Source organism: Quercus lobata, chromosome 12, assembly GCF_001633185.2.
Source record: "Quercus lobata isolate SW786 chromosome 12, ValleyOak3.0 Primary Assembly, whole genome shotgun sequence".
Classification (NCBI taxonomy): Eukaryota; Viridiplantae; Streptophyta; class Magnoliopsida; order Fagales; family Fagaceae; genus Quercus; species Quercus lobata.
Window position 1 is genome coordinate 7,810,365 of NC_044915.1, and position 25,275 is coordinate 7,835,639.

Here is a 25,275-nt window from a genome sequence, read left to right on the forward strand (position 1 = left end):
ATCTTGGGCATTCAAATATTTTATGAAACTACTTGGAAGTGAATTACGTATTTTGAATTAATGGTAATTTGTGAGTTCTTTGTGTTCTACCCATGTGCTGTGACATGTGATTACCCAGTGATTGCCTAGCTAGATACTATAATCTGTGTGACATTGGTATCTTAGCGCCCATCTTTGTAATGATTATTAAGTTCCATCTTTGTGATTGTGATGAGTTCCGTCTTTGTGACAACATATTTAGTTCTGGCTGTGTGTCGGCGATGAGTTTCGTCTTTGCGACGGCAAATTAGTTTCGTCTTTGTGACGGCATTATCATGTGACCTTGCGTTTGGAATTGTATTGTTATTGCTCACAAATTATAGTATGTAGTTTCATGAGAGTATTTTGAGAAGTTTTGTGTCATGTCATTTTATTCATTCTTGTCATATTCTTTTTGGAAATGGTTTTGTGGAAATAATTTGGAAATTCCCAAATTAAAACATGATTTGTAAATTGTTATCATCATGAAACTTGCATTTTCCCCACCCCCATTAATTATGCTACTTATCGGGCTCTGTCTCATTCTCTTATTTTACAAACTTTTTCAGAGTAGGCAACTATCTTTTTTAGACAGCTTTTTGGTGGCTAGACGTAGTTAAACTAACTGCTGATGGAGACTGACTTTTGTGATGGAGATAATTGATGATGTATAGCTTAGAGTAGACTTGACCCAATTCTTTTGTATCTAATAGTGGTTATGCCTTTATTTCCACTAATGGAACAAGTCAATGTTATGTAATTATTTATTTAGACCTTCATTCTTTTGTGACCAATGGTCATTATATTTATTGCATAGAGCTCTAACTTACTTTGGGAGTATATTTAATGGAATTATTAGGATAATTCTTGATGTTGGTACTTGTTATGATTTTATTTGGATTGAATTACGAAAAGGAACAATATCTAGAGGTACATTTGAGATATTTTTCTCATGCTTTGGACCATTTCGGGTTTGGGGCATGACATTGTACCCTTTAACACCAAAGGGATATCTTAAGAAAACACACTTTCTTGCCTTTGGTGCAAATTTGGATCTATTATGTGAAAGAGTTGAAGCATAACAAAGGCACCCAAAAACTTTCAAATGACCATAATTAAGAGCATAACCAAAAAGAACATCAAAAGGAGTTTTATGAGCTAAACATGAGGAAGGTGTTCTATTTATCAAATAGACTAAGGTGAGAATGCAATGCCCCCAAAAATGCAAAGGCATGTTGGATTGAAACGTAAGAGCTCTTGCCACATTTAAGATGTGTTGATTCTTTCTTTCCACAATGGCATTTTATTATGGAGTTTCAACACAACTTGATGCAAGATACCATTTTTAACAAAAAAAAAAATCAAACATAAGAAACTTAAAAAAATCAAGACATAAGAAACTTAGTTCTATTGTCAGTTCTTATAGTTTTTACCTTTTTCAAAAATTGTGTTTCAATCATAGTGCAAAATTGCTCCAAAGTAAGCTGAGTTTGAGATTTATGCTTGAGTAGATAAACCCAAGTACACCTTGAGCAATCATCCACAATGGTTAGAAAATAACTGCAACCATCGATGGTAGGAGCAGAAAAGGGACCCTACAAATCACAATGGATTAACTCAAAATATTCAAGTGAAACATGAGTACTAGGTGTAAAAGGGAGTCTTCTCTGCTTGGCCATAGGACAAATTTCACAAGGAATCTCTTTATTAGTGTTTGAAAGAGGTACATTATTATTTCTTATCAATGCCAACTTGGCATTTGATAGATGCCCCAATCTGAAATGCTAAATACTTGTTTGAACAACAAGATTATTTACAAAACCAGCTGCAGAAAAACAATTTCTTGAGGTTGATAAACTCTCTTCCAGCAAGTGTAGGCCTTTGAACTCTCTACCCAGACCAGTTGTGCTCCAATGAGCAAGGTCCTGGATGAAGCACATATTCCCAAAGAAAATGAGCCAACAAAGAATTGTTTTAGTTAATTGACTAATTGAAAGAAGGTTAAAGTAAAAAGATGGAACGCACCAAACATTGGTAAGTATATGGGGCTGTTTGGTTTTTAAAAAACCATCACTAATCACTCCTCACTCAATTTTCACTCATCACTTATCACTGAAAATACCACAATCAAAAAATTTTACTTTTTGTGGAACCCACAAATTGACTTAGTACAGCTTTTACTTTTTTTTTTTTTCCTTTAACCCCTAATACCTAAACTTACCAAACCCAGTGAAAAGGAATGAAAAAAATAAATAAATAAATAAAAAAGAAACCAAACCCAGAAACCCAATGTGAAAAAAAAAAAAAAAAAAAAAAAAAACGGATTTGACTACTTACATACTATGGGTCCCTCAAATATGTGTGTATTTACCAAAATATCATTATAACTCTGTTTTCATAATTCAAAAACACCTAAAAGTTATTTTCAATTTTCATAACTCATCACTCAAAAATCAAAGAATTGAGTGATAGAAACAAAAATTGAAAACAAATCCAAACAAACCAAACAGCCGTGGGACCCACCAGTTTGAGTTATGGGTGATGAAAATAAAGTGATGGGTGACGGAAACACTAAATCCAAACAGCGCCTAAGTGTATCTGATACTTACATACTTCCTACATGTGTTACCAATGTTATTTCACCATTTGGAAGGTTAACAAAGGTATTAAGAGTGGCAGTATTAGAATTGAACACAATATGGAGTGGACCATATGGTCAGTTGCTCCTATATCTATAACCCAATCAGTTTCTCTAAAAATTTTCCTATCAACAATCTTAGCTGAAAAAATTGAATGCTCTAAAGTGGAAACAAAAGACACATTAGGATTAGTACTTGACATTAAAGCTAAATTGAAGTTGAGATTGGTTTGTGCAAAAGTACCAACCACATCAGAAGTTGAACCAGAAGCTCCTTCACCACCAATGGCAATGCAAAAAAATCCTCACACTTGTAGCATGATGTGCATCACCAACAGCAGCTCCTGACTTAAGGAATGCAAGCAATTGCTCACATTGTGCCTTAGAAATGGGCCACTGATTTGATGGCACTAAGGCATACTCTACACCATTAACAAAATTGCAAAAAGCTTGATTGACATTAGCATTTGCTCCAGCCTTCCCTTTAGGTTTGTAACTTGGAGGATATCCATGCAACTTATAGCACTTCTCAATTGTGTGCCCTTGCATGTTGCAGTGAATGCAAAAATGCTTGTCTTTCTTTGCATTACCTTTATTCCAATTGAAATTTCCTTTGGAATTGGTGTACATAGCCATTGCATCAAATTGTAATGAAGCTGAACTTCCATGTCCAATGTTCTTTTGTGATTCTTCTTGAAGTACCAAAGAATAAACCTTGCTCATTGAGGGAAAATGATCATACTATTGACACCTTATTTTGCAACCCGTATTTAACCTCACATGGAGGGTAAAAGGGTAATTTCACATTAGAAATATGTATCTTAATTCTGGTCAATAGATCATTAATCTCATTTCACCAAAATGATCTTGATGTTGTAACGATCAAATCGACTGGTCATAAGCCCTAATCAGACCATTAAATTGAAAGATATCATCAAATCAAGTTTTAATGGCTGAGATGCACTATCACAAATTGAGTCTGACTATATGTGATTATGAACAATTGATTTCAATTGGTTATAAGTATAATTAATTTGAGATCGATGATGTGTAATAATTTGATTGGTTAAGATTACATTTTATGGTAGGGTTGCACACACCTAATTAACTAGATAGTAAAACATTAATTATTCAATGAGCAATTTGTACAATTATCTTTTAATTAGAGTAAATTTGGAACCAATTAAGTCTGAAATGAGAGTGACTGGAGTCATTTAATGTTAATTGGGAGCTAATTTGGGACCTATTAATGTTAATTGTGCTGAAACCATTTTCTAACAAATGACCTCTGCTCACCATTTCATCAATATCTCTCAGAATATTTTGAATTTGTGAATGAGGTTAATTTTTCCAGAAACTAGACATCCGGGGCTTCAATTTGAGCATAAGAATGAGACAATTTCGATCAGAATTGAGGTAGATATGATTTTTTAAAGTTGACTCTACAGGCTGTTACAGCAGCTACGGGAAAACCGAATTTTGCTTGCTCTTCACTCTCATTAATCTCCACATTTAATGCACTAGATTTCCCAAAGGCTAAAATGAGGTCTAGGTTCATGATTCTTTGTCAACCCTCATTAAATGGCCTTGCATTCATATTTCCTCTACCACTACTATATAAACCTCCCCTCTCCTTCATTCCAAAGCACACGAAAAACCCCCTCTCTTCTCTTTTAATGAGTTCTAGTGAAGTTGAGTAGTCTTGTCATATCTTGTTCTTCCTGAGATTCAAGGTATTGAGTGAGATTCACTCTCCCTCTCCTAGCTCTTCTTTTCCTCCACCCTTAGGACCTCCATCAAAAGTCTCCTCCTCCACCATATGGATCTTGCATGAAGGTATAATCCCTTTCCCTAATTGGTTTTTTATGTTGCCATGATGAGAATTTAGGATCAAAGCATAATAGTAATTATTTAAATTCTCTTGAATATATTTGAATATTCTTAAATGTTTTTATGTGTTCTTCATATGTTCTTGATTGTTCATCACATGTTCATACATATCACTAGATTTAATCTTAAATCCACATCAAAAGTATGAAAAATATGTTTGTTTAATAATTATTTCAAATTCTTAAATCTAGGTTATCACCATCCACACACATTCACTAGAATTTATTTTTCAATTCAAATACAATGCTTAATAAATTGAATTAGGGTTTATCACATGCACACACATTAAATTCAACATGCAAATTGATTGACATATTTGATGATATGATATGAATGTTGACTACCATAGTCTAAAAGATTGGTTTCACCGGGCAAGGTGGGTGCCTAACACTTTCCCACCTTGTAACATAGCCTCCAAGCTTAGATCAAGGGTTAGTAAATCAAATGCTTATCCATGTAATTTTCGATTTTTAGATTGTAACTAGGAAACAAAGCCATGTACTTTATCTTAGATTGTATCTAGAACCAAAGCCATGTAATTTTTCCTATGATCAATGTAAATTCAATTTCAAATTAATAAAATAAGAAAATTTTCAATTATGGTTTTCTTATTTTTCCAATAATTAAATAAGTGGCAACTCCATTGTAAAACCCTTAATCTAAAGGGAAAAATATAACTAATCAAATCTCCATTTTGAGAGGCAATAACACAATTCTATCCATTCTTGTGGGTTTGGCCCAACATCCTCTAAAATGGGCCGGGGGCGCGGTCTCTCACACATACATGAGTATCTGACTTCGAAAAGTCTCAAAGTTCTCATTCAATTCGATCAAGAACCTCATTACATAGGCTTTATCATGTGAAGCACTCAAGATCTTCATTGCTCCACAAGAACATTCTGGAAATGGCTCAAAATTCAACAATTGATCCCACAATCGCTTGAATTTGGTGTAGTACTCAATAACTGTCATTTGATTTTGAGAAATATGAGAAATTTCCCTCTGCAAGTTGTAGATCTTAGGTCCATTTCCTTGGGAAAACAAGTTCTTCAATTCGAGCCACATCTCCCTAATTGTCTCATAGTACATGATGCTGCTAGAGACATCAATGTGCATAGAGTTGATCAACCATGAAAGTACCATGGTGTTGCAGCTCTACCAATCCTCATACAGAGGTGAATCAACTTCTGGCATTGAAATCTTGACATTCACAAAGCCAATTTTCTTCTTGGCAGTGAAAGCAAGCACCATTGCTCTTGACCAAGAGTGGTAGTTTCTCATGCCAAGCAAGGGCTAAGTGACTATAGAATGTTACTTGGATTCTCATTGGAGCTAAGAAAATATGGATTACGAGCATTGGATTCACTATTAGAATTTGTATTTGGTTGTGTGGATTAAGTGTTGTGAGCTTTAGAGGGAGCATCAATTTCTAAGGAGGCCATTGAAGGACCTCGAAGGTGAGAGAAAGAACTGAGTAGAAGATTCTAGAAGAAAAGTAGCCACAACTCTAATACCGTGTAAAATTTAGGACTCTCTCTCTAAATAGAAACTGGGCTTTATTGATTATGAATGAATGAATGTACATTTACTTCTAATCCTACGTTTATATATAAGCTAATGCTAAAACAGAAAAATAACTGATTCCCTATTTCCAGGGAAGTTTGTTACAATCATGAATCTACCTAAAGCTTACATGTGTACACTAATCAAATCATAGAACTAATCATTTGATCATAATGTGAAATTAATTCCATCAAGTCTTCTACAACTTCATGAATCCATCTTACTGTAACTTCCCTTTGAGTCTTCTTCTAATGATGCAACGCAAGTTGTGCTGCACTGGATTGCAACTGTCCTCAATGCTAAGGTGCACTCTCTGTTGCACCTGATTATACCCTACCCTGATGATGAGGTACACTCTGTGCTGCACCTGATGCAACTTGTTGTTGAGGTCCAAAAAGCCACAGCACCCAAGCCTAAAGAAATAAGCACAAGGGGCCATGGAAAAAGAGAAGAAATGGTAAGCCCAAAAGGTTTGAAGCCCAAAAACATAATGAAAAAAAGGCAAGCCCGGAAGTTTATGAGAAAAGAAGAAAGAAAAAGAAAAGAAGCCCAGATCAGAAGATTGAAGAATTACCAGCATAAAAAGAAAGCTGAGTCGGGATCCTCAGAGACTGCCAAAAGGCACGGGATCCGTGAGACGTGTAATACAGTCAAGAAAGGATTAAGACAGCTTAAAGGAAAAAGACAAAAAGAACACAAGAAACAGAGGATGGGCACGTCCTTCTCAAGTACCAAATGATCCAGCAAGAAAAGAAGAAAACTTGGAGCAACTTCTCATAGCACAAGTGGGCGGCACCTTGGGGAACCAGAATGAAGAGATATAAAAAGGGGAGTAGCAGCAAAAGACTTTCAAACCGGCAGAGAGGGATTCCGCCCATTTAAGAAAAAAGATAAAGAAGAAGGACAGCCAAAAGCTGAACCATGAAGAACGTGACCTCAACGCACTCCAAAATAGATAGTCAGCCATGGACTTTCAAAGAAACAACACTAAAAGAAAGGAAAGAATGAAGAACGGGGAAAACTGAACCTTCTAGGCGATGGGCACAACACAAGCTCTGGTACCAGGGGGCAAAATAGGGGAATCAATAGTTCCCCAGGACTCCAGAATAACACCATAAAAAGGGGGGAAGGATTGCGAAGAGGAACAGAGAAAAATTTACAACAGAATCATTGAGAAATTTCTGTCAAGAAGAAAACTCAGAGAAATTAGTAAATTATCTCCCGGTATCCCAGAAATAGCCACTATAGCACATACTCGGATTCAAAAAGAATCAAACTTTGCAAGTCTTAGAGGTTTGAATAACCATCTAAGACTGTAATTTTTGAGCTTGCTTGAACCTTATATCACGTCTTAGTGAGCGCACTATAATCGTAATGAAGAAAATTCAATAAAATATTTCTTAGTGATTTGAGGACCCCTAACCATTACTTTGTGCATTTACCGTTTGTTTTGCATTACTTTTGCTGTTTTGATTGTTGTTCAATAAAAATGTCATCGTTTGCTAGTTTATGTGTATTGTAGGAAGTATGTCCTGTGCACCACTTGACTCTTAAACAGCCCTTTAGCTGCGGTGAATCAAAGTTCAGTCCACCAAACTACAACTATTTGGCCCAAGATTCTTGGGCCTGAGTGCTAGAGAAAAAGCACTCTCACGCTTGTCTTGATGACTAATGCATGCCATGCTCTTAGCACTTAGTTGTTGTTGAGGTGGGCATGTACTTTTAACAAACTTAAAATCTTATAAATAAAAGTGCATAATTGAAGGAAAATGATTATTTGATCAAATTAATTTAATATTAAAAAAGTCATATTGTCTAAATAAAATTGTGCAGTTTTTTTTTTTTTTTTTAATTTTAATAAAAAAGACGATTTTAAGATTTAATCTTTTTTTTTTTTTTTTTGGTATATTGAACCGAAATTTTATATGGTTACCAATTAATGGTTCAATCATTGATTTAGTTTGGTTCTGATAACTATGATTCATACTTTACAAATAGTTTAAACTTTTGGTAGCAAATAATATAGTTAGCTACTTTAGAAGTTGTTTGAACAAAACGAAATTCCCAATTAAAATCATCTCCAAAAAATTTTAAACAGATTAGTGTAATTTATGTCAACAAAAGAGTATAACAATCCATTTTCCCCCATATAACACTTTCCTACAATGGCAAAGTATAATATTCAATTTGTTATATTCATCTAAATTAGGAGTCAGATAAAGGGTTTTTTCAATTTAAATCCCTATGGTTGGGTTGATAGGTGTCCAACCCAACCCACGTGGATCGGGTTGGAGAGTTTAAAAAAAACTAAGCATAAGAAGAACAAATTTATAAGAATACCAACACAAATTACAACAATTTTATAATCTTATTTGTGTTGGTTTGATGCACTAATCAAAATTGAGCATAGCACCAACCCAACACAAATAACAACAAATTTATAACCTTATAAACCCAAGTATAGCATCGAACACAAACAATTTTATTAGTACATTTAACCATATAATAATTAAATAATAAAACCATAAAATATATATTAAATATGGATGGTTCGGATTAGGTTAGACGGATGTGTGAATTTGCTAACACACACCCGACCCAACCCGCTTTTAAAAAAAATTAGCAACTCAACCCAACTCATCAACCCCTAAAAATTGATCCAATTTGCCAAATTGGATTGGATTGAGTCAATTTCGGCAGTTCGATGGGTTGGCTACACACCTCTAATTAGTAATTTAAATTGTACCTAAAAATTGTGGGACTCTCTTGTCTGTCAATTATATGCTCTTGGATCGCATAGATTACAAGATATTATAGGCAAATTTTCTTGTAGTATATCTCTATCATATAGGTAAAAAAAAAAGGGGGAGGGGGGGGGGGGTGGGGCGGTGGGAAATGAGTTAGGTTGGAAACCTATTCATTGCTTACAGTATTTTGAGATCTTTTTTACTTTTTGACTGAAGATCATTTTAATAATTAAATATTAATTTAAGAAACACCCATACCAAACACATTACCAACTCCCCATCATGCATGCATTTGTACAAACGAAAATATCGAATGTGCTTAAAATTGGAACCGTAAACTTCTCGATCAACCTAAATTTTATAAAATTAACCTGTAATCCGTGAGCTAACAGTGTAAAAAATTAGAAAATGAACCAACATTTCAAATCAAGCATATCATTCACCTTCCAAGTCGTTTCTCAAAAAAAAAAAAAAAAAAAAAAAAAAAACTTCCAATTCCCTATGTTATGGCCGCTCAATGAAAAAAACAATTATCTTAGGAACTTTTAAGGGCTGCACATTCCTAGCCTAGCCCTTCACTAGGTGACTCCAAAAGCACATCCCAGAAGCATTTGAGCAGCCGAGCATAGATTTTGTCACAAGCTAATTGCTTCACTAGGTAAATCACACAATAATATTTAACACGTTTATCATTTTGCCCTCATGGCTATAATAATATATGATTTAGTAAGAAATCTTCAAAGTCCTCGAGAAACTCAATTTATTAGAAATATTTAATTAATCAATGTTATCATTAACAATATTTACAAATAGTATAAAGACCAAAGCATGGTGTGGTGCGCTTGGGATACCACTTCAAGACGGCATTGTGCAATGCATCCAACCCATCAACCTGACAAATTAACCTAGCTTAGATCTATAAAGTTAGTATTTCATAGGTTGGGTTGGCTTGAAATTCTATTTTGAACCTTAGATTAGGTTGGGTTCATAGTGATAGTTTTATCATTCTATTTAATCATATATATAAATTTATTTTATTAGCCTTATTTAATTTTTTGTTTGATTGATTTTGGTATTTTGATAAATAATTTTTAATGTATTTGAAAATTTGAAATATAATTTAGGCATATTATGTAAAAAGGTGTTTAAATAGTTGATAAAAAAAATTTTATAAGACATGAAATATGTATGCACAACCTATACCTCTTGCCATGATACCATATTAAATTACTGATTGTCCCAAAAACTTAAACTATTGAAATATAATAAATTTAATAATTTAACTATATAATTCTAACATATTGGATTAGGAATTTCTCAACTTGGCCCATGCACTGGTATGAGTTGCTAAGGCTTCGTTTGGTTGAAGATATAGAAAAGTAGAGGGATGGAAAATACTGGGAGAATAGAAAATTCTATTTTCCACTATGTGTATTTGGTTGGGAAGAAAAATGAGAGAATGAAAAGTGTAATTCAAATGAATTTACTCTCATGCTCCTATTATATAAAAGATTATAATTCTTTTTTTATTTTATTTCCCACAAACATATTAAATATATTTATAAGTATATCGATCAAATTTTTTTAAAAAAAAAAAAATTACACAAATGATTTCTCATATAAAATACCCACACACAAATTAAAAAAGAAGACAATATATATATACAAAACAAAACTCGCGTTCTAGATGGATCCTCTACCCGTTGATCCAGGACCAACGCGTATAATAGGATGTCAACAAAATAGGGAAACTAATCATGAGTTCATGACTCGCTTGATTTGGATGGCCACTTTGAGGGGTAAATGTGTAATTTAATATTTGGAATCTCATTTCTCCACGATTTTCCTCCAAAATTTAGAGGATGAAAATTTGTGGACCTGGGTGAGGAAAACATTGTAGCTCAACTATGGCCTTCAAGTATTTTCAATGGAAACATTCAGGGCGCAAATCCCTACTCTCTCATTGTACTATCGAATTTATTATAATAATAATTAAAACAAAATATTCTATCATTTTTGTGGATATTCTCGCGTTAAAATGTCATTTATTAGTAACATGATTGCCTTTTTATTTTCCAAATGGTCTCATGTAGTGTCTGTGTGTGTGTTGGGTTGAAGGTTGCTTACAGCTCCACTCCACACCACGGACCACACCCATGAAGTGTTTTTTTTTTAAGTGAGAGAGAGAGAGGACCACAAGATGCTCTTGCTCGTTTACCTTTCAACCGATTCGGGGGCTAGACTATACCATATTTTGAATCCAAAAACTTGGACACTTTAATTTTTATGGTCCAGTTACCACACGGAGTGTGACTTGATGATAGGAGTTCAGAGTCCTTATCCTAGCACCTAGAGAGAAGCAATTCGAGCGATTGCCCTAATAAGGCCTATGTGCTACATGTGATATTACCCATTATCGTCACGTGGCGTGGGGTTGATGAGCCCACACTAAAGACCTCATTTTTCATTCAACCAAAAAAAATAAAAATAAAATTATGATCTAGTTATTAATATCCACCCTATTTTAACTTGATAAACATTTGTTGCGACTTACAATATCCATTAGATAAAATCTTATATTGACCTATGGGGCTGAATAGTAGAAAATAAGAGGTGTAGTTGTGTCATTGGCATATATGCACCAAATTTTCTTCAAGACAGTGACTTATCTTTTTCTCTCTTTTTTTATTTAATTTTTTTTTAATTTGGAAACCAGAGGCTTATATTGTGGTCCGATAACATGACTATCAGTCTATCATATCATGATAACTAGCAATGAAGTAGTCTTCCGAGAATTCAACAGTTCGAGAAGGAAAAAAACAAAATTAGAGAAAAGCATCTACCCAAATAATCAAAGAGAAAATCTTTCCTGTTCCGTAAGCAAAATGAAAGTTAACAAATAAAGAAAAAAAAAGGACTTATAAAAACATCAGAAAACGAGTGCGAAAACCATATATATCACTTTTAAAAAAATCCCCTAGAAGGACAAGTCGATTAGTGGCCCAGCTAATGACTATGACAAATCCGTGGGCTTTTACATTCCACTTGCTCAACAGAAGAGTCCAAAACTCCAAAGTCTTTGCATTCCTTATAATAATGTCTCTATTTGAATAATTACTAATCGACTACACATAGCAAAAAGGAGGGGAAAAAAAAAACACTTAAACTTTAATTCTTTCTTTCTTTTTTTAATATCCACTAGCAGCTACTATAAGATGTACATATGAAATTGCTATCCTGAAAAGTGAATAATATAGCCTGACTTCCTCTCAATATCCGAAAGCACAGGGAGAAATAATAGTAGTTACAAAAAGAGAAAGGAAAAATTAATATTTCCAACTTTTTATGAGGAAAATATGCAAACCAATGAGTTAAGAAATAAGAATATGTTAATATGATATACTAGCAAAATATATATATATATATATATATAATGTTAATATGATATGCCCACAAAAAAAAAAAAAAAAAAAAGTATGATGTGTTTTTTTTTTTTTTTTTCAAATGATGGATGAATTATAAGTTTCATTAGTCCTTTAAATTTCTTATTTATTTTAGATTGAATTTTTTTTAAATTAAAGTGATACCAAGAAATATTGAAGAGAGAGAACACAAAAATTACGTAGTTTAACCTAATGGTTTACAATACTAACAGTGTAAAGCCTTAGATAACTATAACTTCACACTAAATTAGACCTCTCAAGTTATTATCGTTTACACAAAATAAACCAATATATTATCATCTTTAGAAAATTTCTTATTTCTTATTTTGAAAGAGAAGAAATATCGATATAATTTTTATTTTTATCAAATTCCATACTTCTCTTTTTGAAAGAAAAGAAAGATCATTAAAGAGTAAGGCTATTAATATTTAATAAAGATAATGACAATATACTCCTTTTATTTTTTTTTAATGGGAGGAGACAATTAACAGTATAACAAAATTTTGTTTAAAAGAAAAATAATGAGAAAGTGAACCAAATTAGGGCATTAGATTATTAGTATGCGTTTGATTCCAAATTAAAAAGCTAGTTTATTTTATTATTAAGCTTATTTTTGCTATTATTCATGATCCTATTATACTTTTTGGAACTATTTATGGATCCCACTATACTATTTCAGCTAATTTTTATCTTTACCTACAGTACTTTCAGCAAAAAAATTTTAATTTTAATAAAATAAGTGGATCCTAAATAGACCCTTAGTCGGCCAACAATTACAACAAATCTCGCACTTTAGGAGCATGTCATTAAATTAAAGTTTAGGTAGAACAGAACAGCACTTAAAGGACTTTGATTACTTCAGAAAATAAAGGAGCTTTGATTAAAATAATGAGGTCCCACTATACTTTTTGAAACTATTTATGCATCTCGTTATACTATTTCAGCTAATTTTTATCTTTATCTATAGACTATAGTACTTTCAACCAAATTTTTTTAATTTTAACGAAATAAGCGGATACTAAACAGACCCTAAGACGTCGGCCAACAGTTACAACAAATCTAGCACTTTAGGAGCATGCCATTAAATTAAAGTTTAGGTAAAACAGAACAGCACTTAAAGGACTTTGATTACTTCAGAAAATAAAGGAGCTTTGATTAAAATAACGAGATTGTCATTTCATAGCTCAATTATTTCATATAAGAATCAAATCACACTTTAATAAAGCTCGTTTCCTTTTCTTTCAAAGCTATAAATTAACCATCTCGTGATAATGACAACTCGGCTTCTGCCATCTTTCCTAACATAATTCATTCAACATAACCATTAATCAGCCCATCGTGAATAACAATAATCACCCATGGTTTTTATTCAGCAAAAAAAAAAAATCACCCATGGTTTTTAAACAGCAAGAGTGTTGTTGCTTTTACAAATTATGTCCTTAAAGGTTTCAGTTAATTTAATTAATAAAAATTTTTGTCATTGAATAAGAAATTTGTAATTCAATCTTTACCTACATCAAAAATTAATCGGTGTCTTGGTCGATGATAAAAAACTAACATTAAGAACAGATCTCATAAGTTAAAATTCTTTAAAAAAAAAATTCAATACATTTTTACATTTTAAAGTTTGTAATTGTTTGTATTTTAACATTTTACATATCATATCATTTTCACTTCTTTTTTTTTTTTGGGGGGTTTTCATTGGCACCGTTGTCCACTTTTGTTAGTAATTGACTATTAAATGCCTTAATGTTTAACTATCTCATAAATACAGGTTCTCAACGTTGCAAAATATGGAATGGAGAAGTTTAATTGTTATAGGCAAAATTACTAACAAAGATTGATGGTAATGACACAACATCAATATGAAAACAAAATCAAATATAAAGAATTAAAACAAATATTTTGAAAGAAAAATTGTCAAAATGATCACTAGACAAATTCTCCGTGCATAAGATAAGACACCTAAATAGTTTCAAATTACTTATAAATTAATAAGGACTTCTTTCGTGTAAGATGTTGGTTTTCACTAAAACCCTAACTTCTCACTTTTTTTTTTTTTTTTTTTTTTTTTTTTTAGAGAGAATCTAACTTCTCACCTAAGACTCATTAACTACATGAAACTGATCTCATTAATATTTTTTTTTTTCATTTAGTAAATTTATTATTTAATTAAAATGCAGCAAAATAGATAAAGTACAAATATTATTATAATAAAAAAATAAGGTTTTAAACAAATATATGCTATAAAATAACTTAATAATTAAGGCCATTTCAAGAAGATGGGTTTTTGTAGGGATCTTAATAAAATTGATTTTCTATCCTTCTATATCCATCTCTATGATTAAGAGACTTTTAAGCTATTTAAGTCACTCTAAAGTCTTGAATATCCCAAAATATGCTCTCCCTACTCACTTACTAGTTTTTAATTAAGGGAAACAAATTCATAAAATAAAAACTCATAATTTTGAAAAGTGCTACGTTTACGACATTTTCACAACAAATCAAAGGTGGTTAGTTGTTATTGGTTTTAATTTAAACTAATCACTGAAATTACTTTATTGCCTCACCAATAACATTCTACTAAACCCATGTTCTTAGCAATTTACTGTCTTTTTATCTTTTATTATTTTTAAAATTTAAACAAATTCAACATATTTTCCTCCTTATCCGTTATATTTAAAAAAAAATTTAAACAGACATTCTATTTTTTAAAAATTTAAACAAATTCAACCTACTTGCCTCCTCAAATCTTAGTGCACAAAAAGAGATGAAATAGATATTTTTTTTTATTGAAGGACATAGCTAGAATCCAAATTGTTATTACAAACAAGAAGTTTTAGACAGTAGGACAGAACAATTTGAATTCTATGTCAAAGGGAAAAAAAGAAAAGAAAAGAAAAGGAAAAAGTAAGGGCATCCGGCAAGTAATTTCCTAATTAACAACCCAAACTCCGATGATTCTAGTGCACCAGTACCGCACGAATAGTATATATATTTTTACTTCTCCATTCTTTTACGTGTAAAAGCCATTGATTCTGGACCCTATAGAACTCAGAACATTAAAAGTATAGTTTAATAATATAAAAATCTCTTTAAAAAAATATAAATATATTGTTCAGTTCCACCCTACCTCAGCAAAAAGAAAATATCTGCACAAGACAAGACGTGCACTTACATTAGTTGAGTTGATTTCGACCTCGAAAAAATAAAATAAGATAAAAATAGTTTAGTTTTTTTTTGTTGAACTATAAAAATAGTTTAGTTGATTTATGTTATGTCAGAAAGTTTTTTGATTTAACAACAAGCTGTGGACGTGTGTCACATTTTGCTCCGTACGTGACTGTCAAACTCAAACTTTTATGGTGATTGCTGGGAATCTTCAAACCCCATGACTGGAGGCTTCCTAAAATGGTTTTGTTAATAATAAATTTAAAATAAAAAAAGTTTTGATACCATAGTATAAACATAGTGGAAGATTAATTTATGAACTTATTGTTATTCCAAAGGTGCTTTTGTATTAATAAATTAGTTTTATTTATTACTTTTACCAAAATCAAAAGCAAGGTTTCTTGGGTTGCATAAAACGAGAAGTCTGATGAAAGAAAGGAATTTTTTATTTAAAAAAATAATATGACAACTGAAAATTTGGAAATTTAAAACCAAACACACCTCTCTTCAATGTGATTGGATTTCAATACTTTAATGGATTTGTTAAGGTTACTTGAACATGTTATGTCAATTTATGCACTAATTACAAGTTGAAACATAACCATTATAAATGTCCTTAGAATAATATTTAATAAGTTATTTAAAAAAAATTTAATATTATTTTCATGAAAAATATAAAAAATCTGTCAAAAATTAAATATTTTTTCTTTTCTCATAAAAAAATTCTAAAATTATTTTTTAAACCAATACACTTAAAACATTCATTAACATTGTTTTTCTTTTAAATTTGAGTATGGTATGGGTGCAACAAAATTTACAACAATTTCATAATATTCTCACTTTAACCTATTATATCTTAAAAAAATTAGATCGTATATTATAGTGGACCTATATATTAATTTATAAAAAAAATTTAGTGAGTCTCAATCTATGACGTCGGCTCCTAACATTAGTTATTTATTATTAAACTAAGAAACTAATTAATTTTTAATAAAAATTGAAGTAAAGAGAGACAGCCATCAGGCAAAACAAAAAAAAAAAAAAAAAACCAACGGCTCAGAAAAAGCCAGAGTGGTTTCGCGTTCAAGGACATGTCCGGTGCTTCGGAAACAAACGTGGTAGAACAAAAACAGTCCACGTGGCAGAGCCATGCTTGTTTGTTTGTTTGTGTTACTTCAGTTTAAAGGCCTCGAACATTGTGCGGGAGAGAACAAGGAATTTTCTGGACCATTGGCGTTCTTTTCCTCCACAGTCGGAGAAGTTCACTTCTCTTTTCCTTCTTTAACTTTAACCTCTCTTTCATAATTTTAAAGGTGTCTTATTTTACACTCCAAACTGTAGGTTTCACACCCACGCTTTTCTCGAATTGCGTGTTTCATAATGGAAGTTTATCGATGGTGTGGTGTGTAAGTGTACCCAATAATTGCTGGTGTGAAAAAATTATTGGGTTTAAATCCGGGATCAAATCCTCTTGATCTTCTGTAATCATTATCTTTATTCTTTTTGACATTTTTATTTAACAAAGGGTTGCCGGTAGAGGAAAATTTTAATAGTATCTCATTTTTATGAAAAAGATAAAAATTGTAAAAAAAATTACCAAAAAAATATTTCAAAAATTATTTCCTAATGGAAAGCTCTAATGATTAAGATGTATTTGATGTTTTATATTAAATAATTGTTTTGTACATATTTGTTCAAAAAATAAAGTTAAACTATTTACATATATTTATACAAAAAAAAAAATTACCTTAAATAAAGGTAAAAGTGAACTGAAATAATACAGTAGGATCTATGAATAATACTAAAAAGTACAATAGGGTCAATAAATAATAGTAAAAATAAACTGAATAGTAAAATAAATTGACTTTTTAATTTTTACCTAACAGACACTAGATTTGATTCTTTAAAAAAATTGTAATGAGTTATTAACTTGTATTTTTTTTTTTTAAAGCACGCATTACAGTTTATAATTGAGTTTTTATTGATTTTAACTCATACCCTTACGCCATTCATTAATATGACCCATAAAAAGTGAAATGGTTTCTTTACCCGCTCATATGATAATTTATTTTGGTGCTAATCAAGGATGATTAAACCTTGTTTCTTTTTTTTATATATATAAAGTAAAAAGGTTTAGCGTTTTTTAATTATCGTGATTTACTTGTTAATTTCAAGATGGTGATTTTGTGACAAGTTTTGCTTCAATCAACTCAACTAATGATTTTTTTTTTTTTATGAGACAACTAATGATATTGTTAAATAAAGGATTTAAATTTGAACCGTACAGCCGTAAAAAAAAAAATAAAATAAAATAAAAAATAAAAAAATAAAAAATAAATCATTGATGTATTTTAAAAGAGTAGTTATCATGGATTGATGTTAAATCTAATCGTCTGTGTCTATATATGCAATGATTTTGTGTTATAATTCGGGATGATTAGTTTGTAATGCTTTTACTTTTTAAAGGAGAGGAAAGTATTTAATTATATAACAGCAAGTCGATTCCATCTATTCTACTTTAACTTGTGCTTAATTAAAGAAATAGCGTGTGGACGATATTTAATACAATATACATATAAATAAATTGTGTTATTGGTGTTTATATGATCACCCCTGATAAAATTATACCACGTTTAAAATGTGACATCACTTATAAACAAATCGGTGAGTACGTACTAATCACATTTCTCTAGGTAGAATAATCATTACTTCCGTTAAAACAAAATAAATATGACAAGTAATATAACATAAATTATAAAAGGAGAAGTTATTTGACAAGGCCTATACGTGTTTGGATAAGTTTATTTTGTTGATTATAAAAAAAGTATAAATGTGAATGATTGAGTGATGCTTTAAAAAAAAAAAAAACAAAATTCCTTTTCAAACTAGTTTAAAGAGTAATTTTTCAAATTTTTTATATATCTTTTTTTTTGTGAATTTTAAAAAACTAATAGTTGAATTTCATATTCTTTATGTTCTTAACATGCATATTAAATTTCGTTCAAATTAGATATTATTTACTATTCGATCAATAAACTTATTTTTTATACATAATTTTAGATCATGAAAATTTGAAATTTTAACATTTGTTTAATAAGATAGCAATTGATCTTTGATCTTCTTGAAATTTTACATGCATGAAGAATATAATAAGAACCTGCAATCTAACTGTTAGATTTTCAAAATTCTCACTCAATATAGAGATATATGAGGAGTTTGGAGAGAAACTTTATTTTTTTAAAAATTGCACATCCTCTTCTAGAATGAAATATAAACTGAATCAAGCATGCCCTTAGAAAAGTTCTCATTCAATTCTTTTCTAGAAGGATTGGTTGCAGATGTCATACTAGGATTCCATATGCATTTACGCCCATTGATTTTCAAAAAGTTTTGGAGTGGTGGGATTCACTTACTTGGTAATTTTTAAAAAGTATTAAAAGAAAGAACTGACTGGAATCCAGTACATCTGTTGAAATTTGAACGCATATCAAATAATTATCCCTTGTCCATGTCTTGTGCACTAAACCCAACCTCGTCGTGCAAAAGAGTAAGTTCACTAGTTTTACCTTGGGTTAATTTCAAAATGAATCTTAAGATGGAGTTGTTACAATTAACAGGTAAAAATTGTAGCATAGCATGAATGCTTAGGTTTGCGTAGGTAAGGTGTTTATTTGATAGGACATTCATTAAAAATTAGAAATGCATGATGTGAAGTAGGGAGATTTGAAAAGATAACAAATTGCACATCGTTTGAATGTGTCAACTACACGCCAATGCAATTCATAGTTCAAAGACAAATTGAACTTCCATTTCAAGTTGTAAATAATGTTTGGTAAAAGCACTTATCTTTTTTTTTTTCAACAAGTGCATACTGATGGAAGAAATCTCAATAAAAGAGAATGGTAGTTGGGTCAAAAGAAGTCTCATGGAAAGTTAAGCCCCTTGTAAATCTTGTAATCACAGTGTAAAATCAGTAATTTTGAACCATGTTGCACTATTTATATTAGTCTATTACCAAGTATCAGAAATGACAAAAATAAAACATTACAGAAAGTTTAGGGCCTATTTGGTTTGTGTTGAGATTGTATTCATTTTCTATACTTAAATCTTCTACTCATTTTTTGTTTCCATTTATTTTTTTGTTTGGTATCATTTTATGCTTTGTCTTTCCCTTCACTTTTTTTTTTTTTTTATGACAACCACCAATAAATAGAAAGAAAGAGTGTTTTTTGATATGATAAGTGAGTGACAGTGGAACCCACAAATTTGATTTTTTTAACGAAAACGTCACTATATTCATTTTCAAAAAAAATAAAAATACCAAAAAGTTAGATTCAGTTTTTGTATTCAAATCCTATTTTTTTTTATACAAAACTAAATTAGTTTTTTAATGGTAGGTCCCACAAAAGATGAAAATGAATACAAAATACACCCATTTTTTACTCAAATCATATAGGCCCTTAGGGACACAATTTGTATCACAAAATTTACCACAATTTAATATGATCAACTGTGAGTGATATAGCCAAAGGCCTTGTAGCTGAATAGGCAGCTCCCCATGTATAAAGTGCTTGAGAATTTAAGGGGGAAAGAGTTCGAACTGTGGGGTTAGCAGCATGTTGTAATTATTTCTCAAAAAAAAAAAAAAAAAAAAAAAGATAGTGAATCTATGTTAAAATAATTGTCCATTGCTCATCCTATAAAAAAAAAAAAAAAAAAATGGTCCGCTACTCAAGAAATTATACCGTCCTCATGATAGATCACATCATTTATCCACCATTCCAATAAATGACTCCAACGTATTTAAAATTGCTAAGTCAATATTCAGTTTTTATTTAAAACTTCACAAATTTAAACAAATGGGAGTTTTTTACTAGAATGATGAACTACATCACTTGTCTACTATAAGAACCTTATAATTTCTCCCACTACTCATAGCCATTTACTTCTACAACGTAAAAGTTGCAATCATAAAAGAACCGAGAAATTTTGAGCAGATGATGAAACCTTCTAGTGCGGGGGAACATAAATCATTAATGAGTTTCAGTGATTATTTGAACTCTTTAAAAATAAAAATTTATAACGTTTTTTTTTTTTAATTTATTTATTTAGCAGGACAACATGATCGTCCTCCCGTTATGTACTGAACAATTTCTTGAGATTACGAGTGAACATATTCTGAAGGGAAGTGAAAAGTTGTTTGTTTCAATTCCTATTATTGCAAAATAAATAAATTAATTAAAAAGTTTGCAATTGTTTGTGGAATGCAAAAAGAAAAATTGAATGTGAGCTGATGTAATGTGACTGACTCACTTTTGAGCAGCTCCATAGTTTGTCAACAGAGTAATAAGTATGTGAAACGTGGAAATTCTGAAGTTTGATGGAATTGTTTCAAGTGTCAAGTCTTCCTCCTATACAATATTACTGAAATTTCCCGTGGTTCCATGCATGTCCAGTTGTGCCAATGAATTCGTAGAATATCTTTATAATTGTAAAAAACAAAAGGAGAATCGTCGATTTTCTTCAAATTATTCTTGGAAACGATTCCATTTGAATTAATTTACCTTGGTTTCATCTTTCATGTATTAAATTAAGCTATTTAAACAGGATATACTTGACCTTTAAGAATTGAAAGTGAGAGGCTGTGAGCCTGTGACTGTAAAGCATCATGATGTCTGGACACAATAATAACTTGTGGAAAGAAATTAAACAAAATATATTCCTCTCGCAAAAGAAAGAAAATGACTGAAATGTGTAGTCCCTTTAAACTCAGAAATGATTACCACATCTTTTATACGAGTTTATTTGTGGCTAACTTAAGGCATATGCAGCAGCATGTCTAATTTTTTTCACCCAAAATTTAAGGGAAAAATAAAACTTTATATATATATATATATATTTTTTTTTTTTACTTATTTTTTCAAATATACTTTTCAACGGATTTCTATTTTATTTTATCTCATTTCAGTATTAATTCTATATCCTTTCCTAATGGAAACAAGCACCCAAATAGAGAGAAATTATTTGATTTTTGAAAGGGAAATATTAAAATCAAACTAAAGTGTAAGGTACATCTTTCAAGTTTAGGGTCATTTTGATTTGCTCCCTAAGATTTAATAATTTTGATCCACTCCCTCACATTAGGGGTTCATTCTAATTGGTAGGATCTCCATCCATGTCAATGATTTGCTTGTTAAGTAACACCACATCTCAAATTAAAGTAAATTTGAGAATACATAGAAGCTTATTGTAAGGACACGATTCCTTTGCGGCCCATTAACATTTTTGGGCTCACACACGAAAGATCCCTCACAATATGATCTGTAGAGAGTGGACTTGAAAAGCTAGCCGCTGGTCAAGGGGCGATGCCCGGTCATGGTTTTTAGAGGAGTTCATGTAGAAAAAAGGAGTTGGGCTTGAACATTTAAGCCCTAAAGCGTCGCACCCTATGGGATGGGACTCCTCGGAGTTGATCCGAGGACCATTGAGGCCTTATCCCGGTTACCCAACGACGGACTTTCTTCAGTCAGGTCCGGTGTTGTTGAGAGGTTCTCCCCTATGTCGTCTTTCTTTTTCGGAGGTGGGATGGGACTCCCCTTCAGATTTACTTACTTTCTTCTTTTATACTAGCTTGCATTCGCTGTCCTTCGTCCACGTGTAGGGTCAATCTTTACAAAAACTGACATTTGTCCCATCAGTCCAATCCCGGAATTGTTGGGGATGGTTCGATAAAACTAAAGAGTACGGCTCTGTCAGGGGCAGCTCATTGAATGGCAGTGAGAGCAGCTTTCCCGGATATTCTTTGATTCTCTTTTAAGCTTGGCCATATACCGGTTTTATCCTTCTTCTTTTGGTGAGGTTTTGGATCTGCCGAGGACTGAGTTGTCCTCGGCTGCACCACAAAAATGTTTGGTGCTCTGCATTGTAGAGTTTGGGCCATAGTTCTCCTCGGCTCGAGCCTTTGGACTTTCTAAGGACAAATGGGCTTGGTTCGTGAATTATTGGGCCCCACAATAGCCCCTCAAAACCCTTCTATCCGACTTCCGGGTTGGAAATGAGGGTTTCGGCAAACCCGGGCCCTTAATGTGGCTTAATTAGTTCAACCCCGCATTTATGTGAGCGGTTTTCCACCTGTCCAGGAGGTTAGCCGGTTTTCAAGGGATTCCGTTTAATCTGCTCGTGATCTACTCCTACCGCTTGGCTGTCCCAAACGCGCCCTTAATGAATCCCCTTTACGAGGCTCATTTATGTCCGGCGGCTCATCTGATAAGGTGGGGAAATGGAACGGACGCCTCTTTTCTCTTCAGATTCTTTTGGAAACTTGAATGCATTTAATACTCTTCGTTTTGCCCTTCCTATAAGAAGGCAAGCAGGAGGCCATCACTTTCATGCAGACTCCTTTCCTTCCTTCTGAGATCTGAAACCCGTAGCCTCCTTTAGCGTCTGCTTAGCCCGTTTGTTATACACCATATCAGTATACGCCTACCATAACGAACGATGAAGGAACCATGCCCCTCCTCAAGACACCATGTTCTGATAAAACTTGAAATGGCTCGATCAGGGCAAGGGTGGCGCAGACTTAAGATCTGTCCCGCCTCTCTTTCAGCCAAAATCCGAAGCAGGGGCTCGTCACGTCGAATTCTCGGCGTGACTGAGTCGAGAACACCCAATATCAGCACCACCCGGCTCCTCACGAGCGTACCTAACATGGCACCAGTGTGTTAGGAGTCAGGGCTGAGGCAGGGGCGAAGTGCTTCTGCTTCTCCCTCTCTTTGCTCACTGGTGCCCTCCTCCGCCTTCCTCTTATAGTCTTCCCAGCACCAGTTCCGCCCTGGTGCTGTCCTTCTCCCTCTTTTGCTCCTCTCTTTGTCTCTTCATCTCTTCCCCTCTTCTTCTCCTCCTTCTCTTACTCATGTCCTCCATCTTCTTCATTGATTTCTTCCTTACTATTTCCTTCTTCTTCATTTTTTTTTTTTTTGAAGTGAGTTCTTCTCTTAGTATGAGCAGCAATGAGGCAGAGATTGGAGAGACTTTGAAGACAAGTTTAAAAGGCGTTTGACCGTTTGCTTATCTGTACTGTGGATGTTAGTGCTGCTTCGGCAGCCCCTCTTTTGTATAGGCTTGTTAAAGCCCCTTTTTGTACATTGTAATAATTTTTCATATTAATAAAAGTTGTTTCTATTTCATTTTGCATGTTTTGTCTCTGTTTTATAAATTTGCAAGCGCCGCTCGGCACAATAATATAGCATCTAGATCAATGTCAACTAAGACCAAAAATACTTGATAATAAAAAGATGTCGCCATAACTCTAATAAAAATGCTTGGCATAATAAGGCCGACCAGTGAAAAGTAATAATTACCCATGCTAGCCGAGGAGAGAACTGAAGGCTTGATGCCGTGTGAGAAATAACCATTTGAAGACATATCACCCACCAGATGAACAGCCCTCTTAGGCCAATGAATACTGGGGCGTTCTAGCACCTTCCTTACACCTTCGTTGGGCCTAACCCTTTAGGGTGTTTAAGCCGTGGATGAAGTGACCTGACCTTTTATCAAGTAGCCCATCTTGCGAAATTCAAACCTTTTCTTATCCGAGTAGTTGGTTTCCCCGTAGGCTTGGGTCCGAGGAACGTACAACGCCTTGGTTCCGTCCAAAACTTGTAGTAATAGGAGTTTTTGTACTTGGTTTCCCCATAGGCTTGAGTCCGAGGACCATACAAGGCCTTGGTTCTGTCCAAAACTTGTAATAATAAAAAATTTTGTACTTGGTTTCCCCATAGGCTTGAGTCCGAGGACCATACAAGGCCTTGGTTCTGTCCAAAACTTTATGCTCTTTTTACGCACTTGGTCTTTCCTCAGGTATCTCACAAGTTTCCGAGCAGGAGGTTGTCCTCGGCAGCGGTTATTCCCCGGCGTGGGCCGTAGTCCGTGGGCCTCCATGTAGAACGGGCCTGGGACGCGAATTTATTAGGCCCACAGATTTAGAGGCATTTCCGTAGTCTTTGGTCACGCGGTACTTTTTGGCGTCCCAGTGTTCGAGGTGCGCCTTCACGAGGCTCCTTTAATATTGCAGATGGCGTGGGAAATCGAGCCGGAGACATTTTGTCCGTAGCGTTCCTTGGGACGTTGCGTGCATTAAATGCCACCACTTTAGCTTTTTGAATAAATAGGAGAGAAAGCTGTCTTACCTTCGCACAAATCCTTCAGTCTCCTCTCCTAGTACATCATGTTTGAGGCGAGGGTTGGGGCAAAGGAACTCTCTCCGCCACAAAGGCGCCGTGTCTTCCTGAGACTCCAGATAGTGGGGTACGGGCAAAGGAGGCATAAATTCAAGAGAATATTCCAGTTCGAGAGAGGGGAAAGGGTGTTTCTCCCTCTTTTAGTCAAAATCCGAAGCAGGTTCTGGTCATGCCAGATTTTTGGTATGTCCGAAGAAGGAATTTCCGCCATCAGCGTCGTCTGCCTTATAGCAGGCAAATTTCTGCGGGGGCTTCCCAACTTCCGGCTCCCGGCACCTTTTCTGTAGATGGTGTTAGTCTGAGGTCAGGTTCTTTGGCTGCCTGAGTTATAGGCACGTAGAAGCGTCGAGGAATAGTTTCCTTAGACGACATCTTGGAACAGTAGCCAATCTCTCCTCTGAGCTATCTCCTCGGCATCATCTTCACTCTTTTGTGCTTTTCTTTTGCTTACGCAGTTAACTCTAATGTAAGCTTGTTTCAGCTTTTATTGTACACTGTACTGTTCTTTTGTCTTAATAAAAGATGTGTTTATTTCTTTATACATACTTTTTTTTTTTTTTGCAACA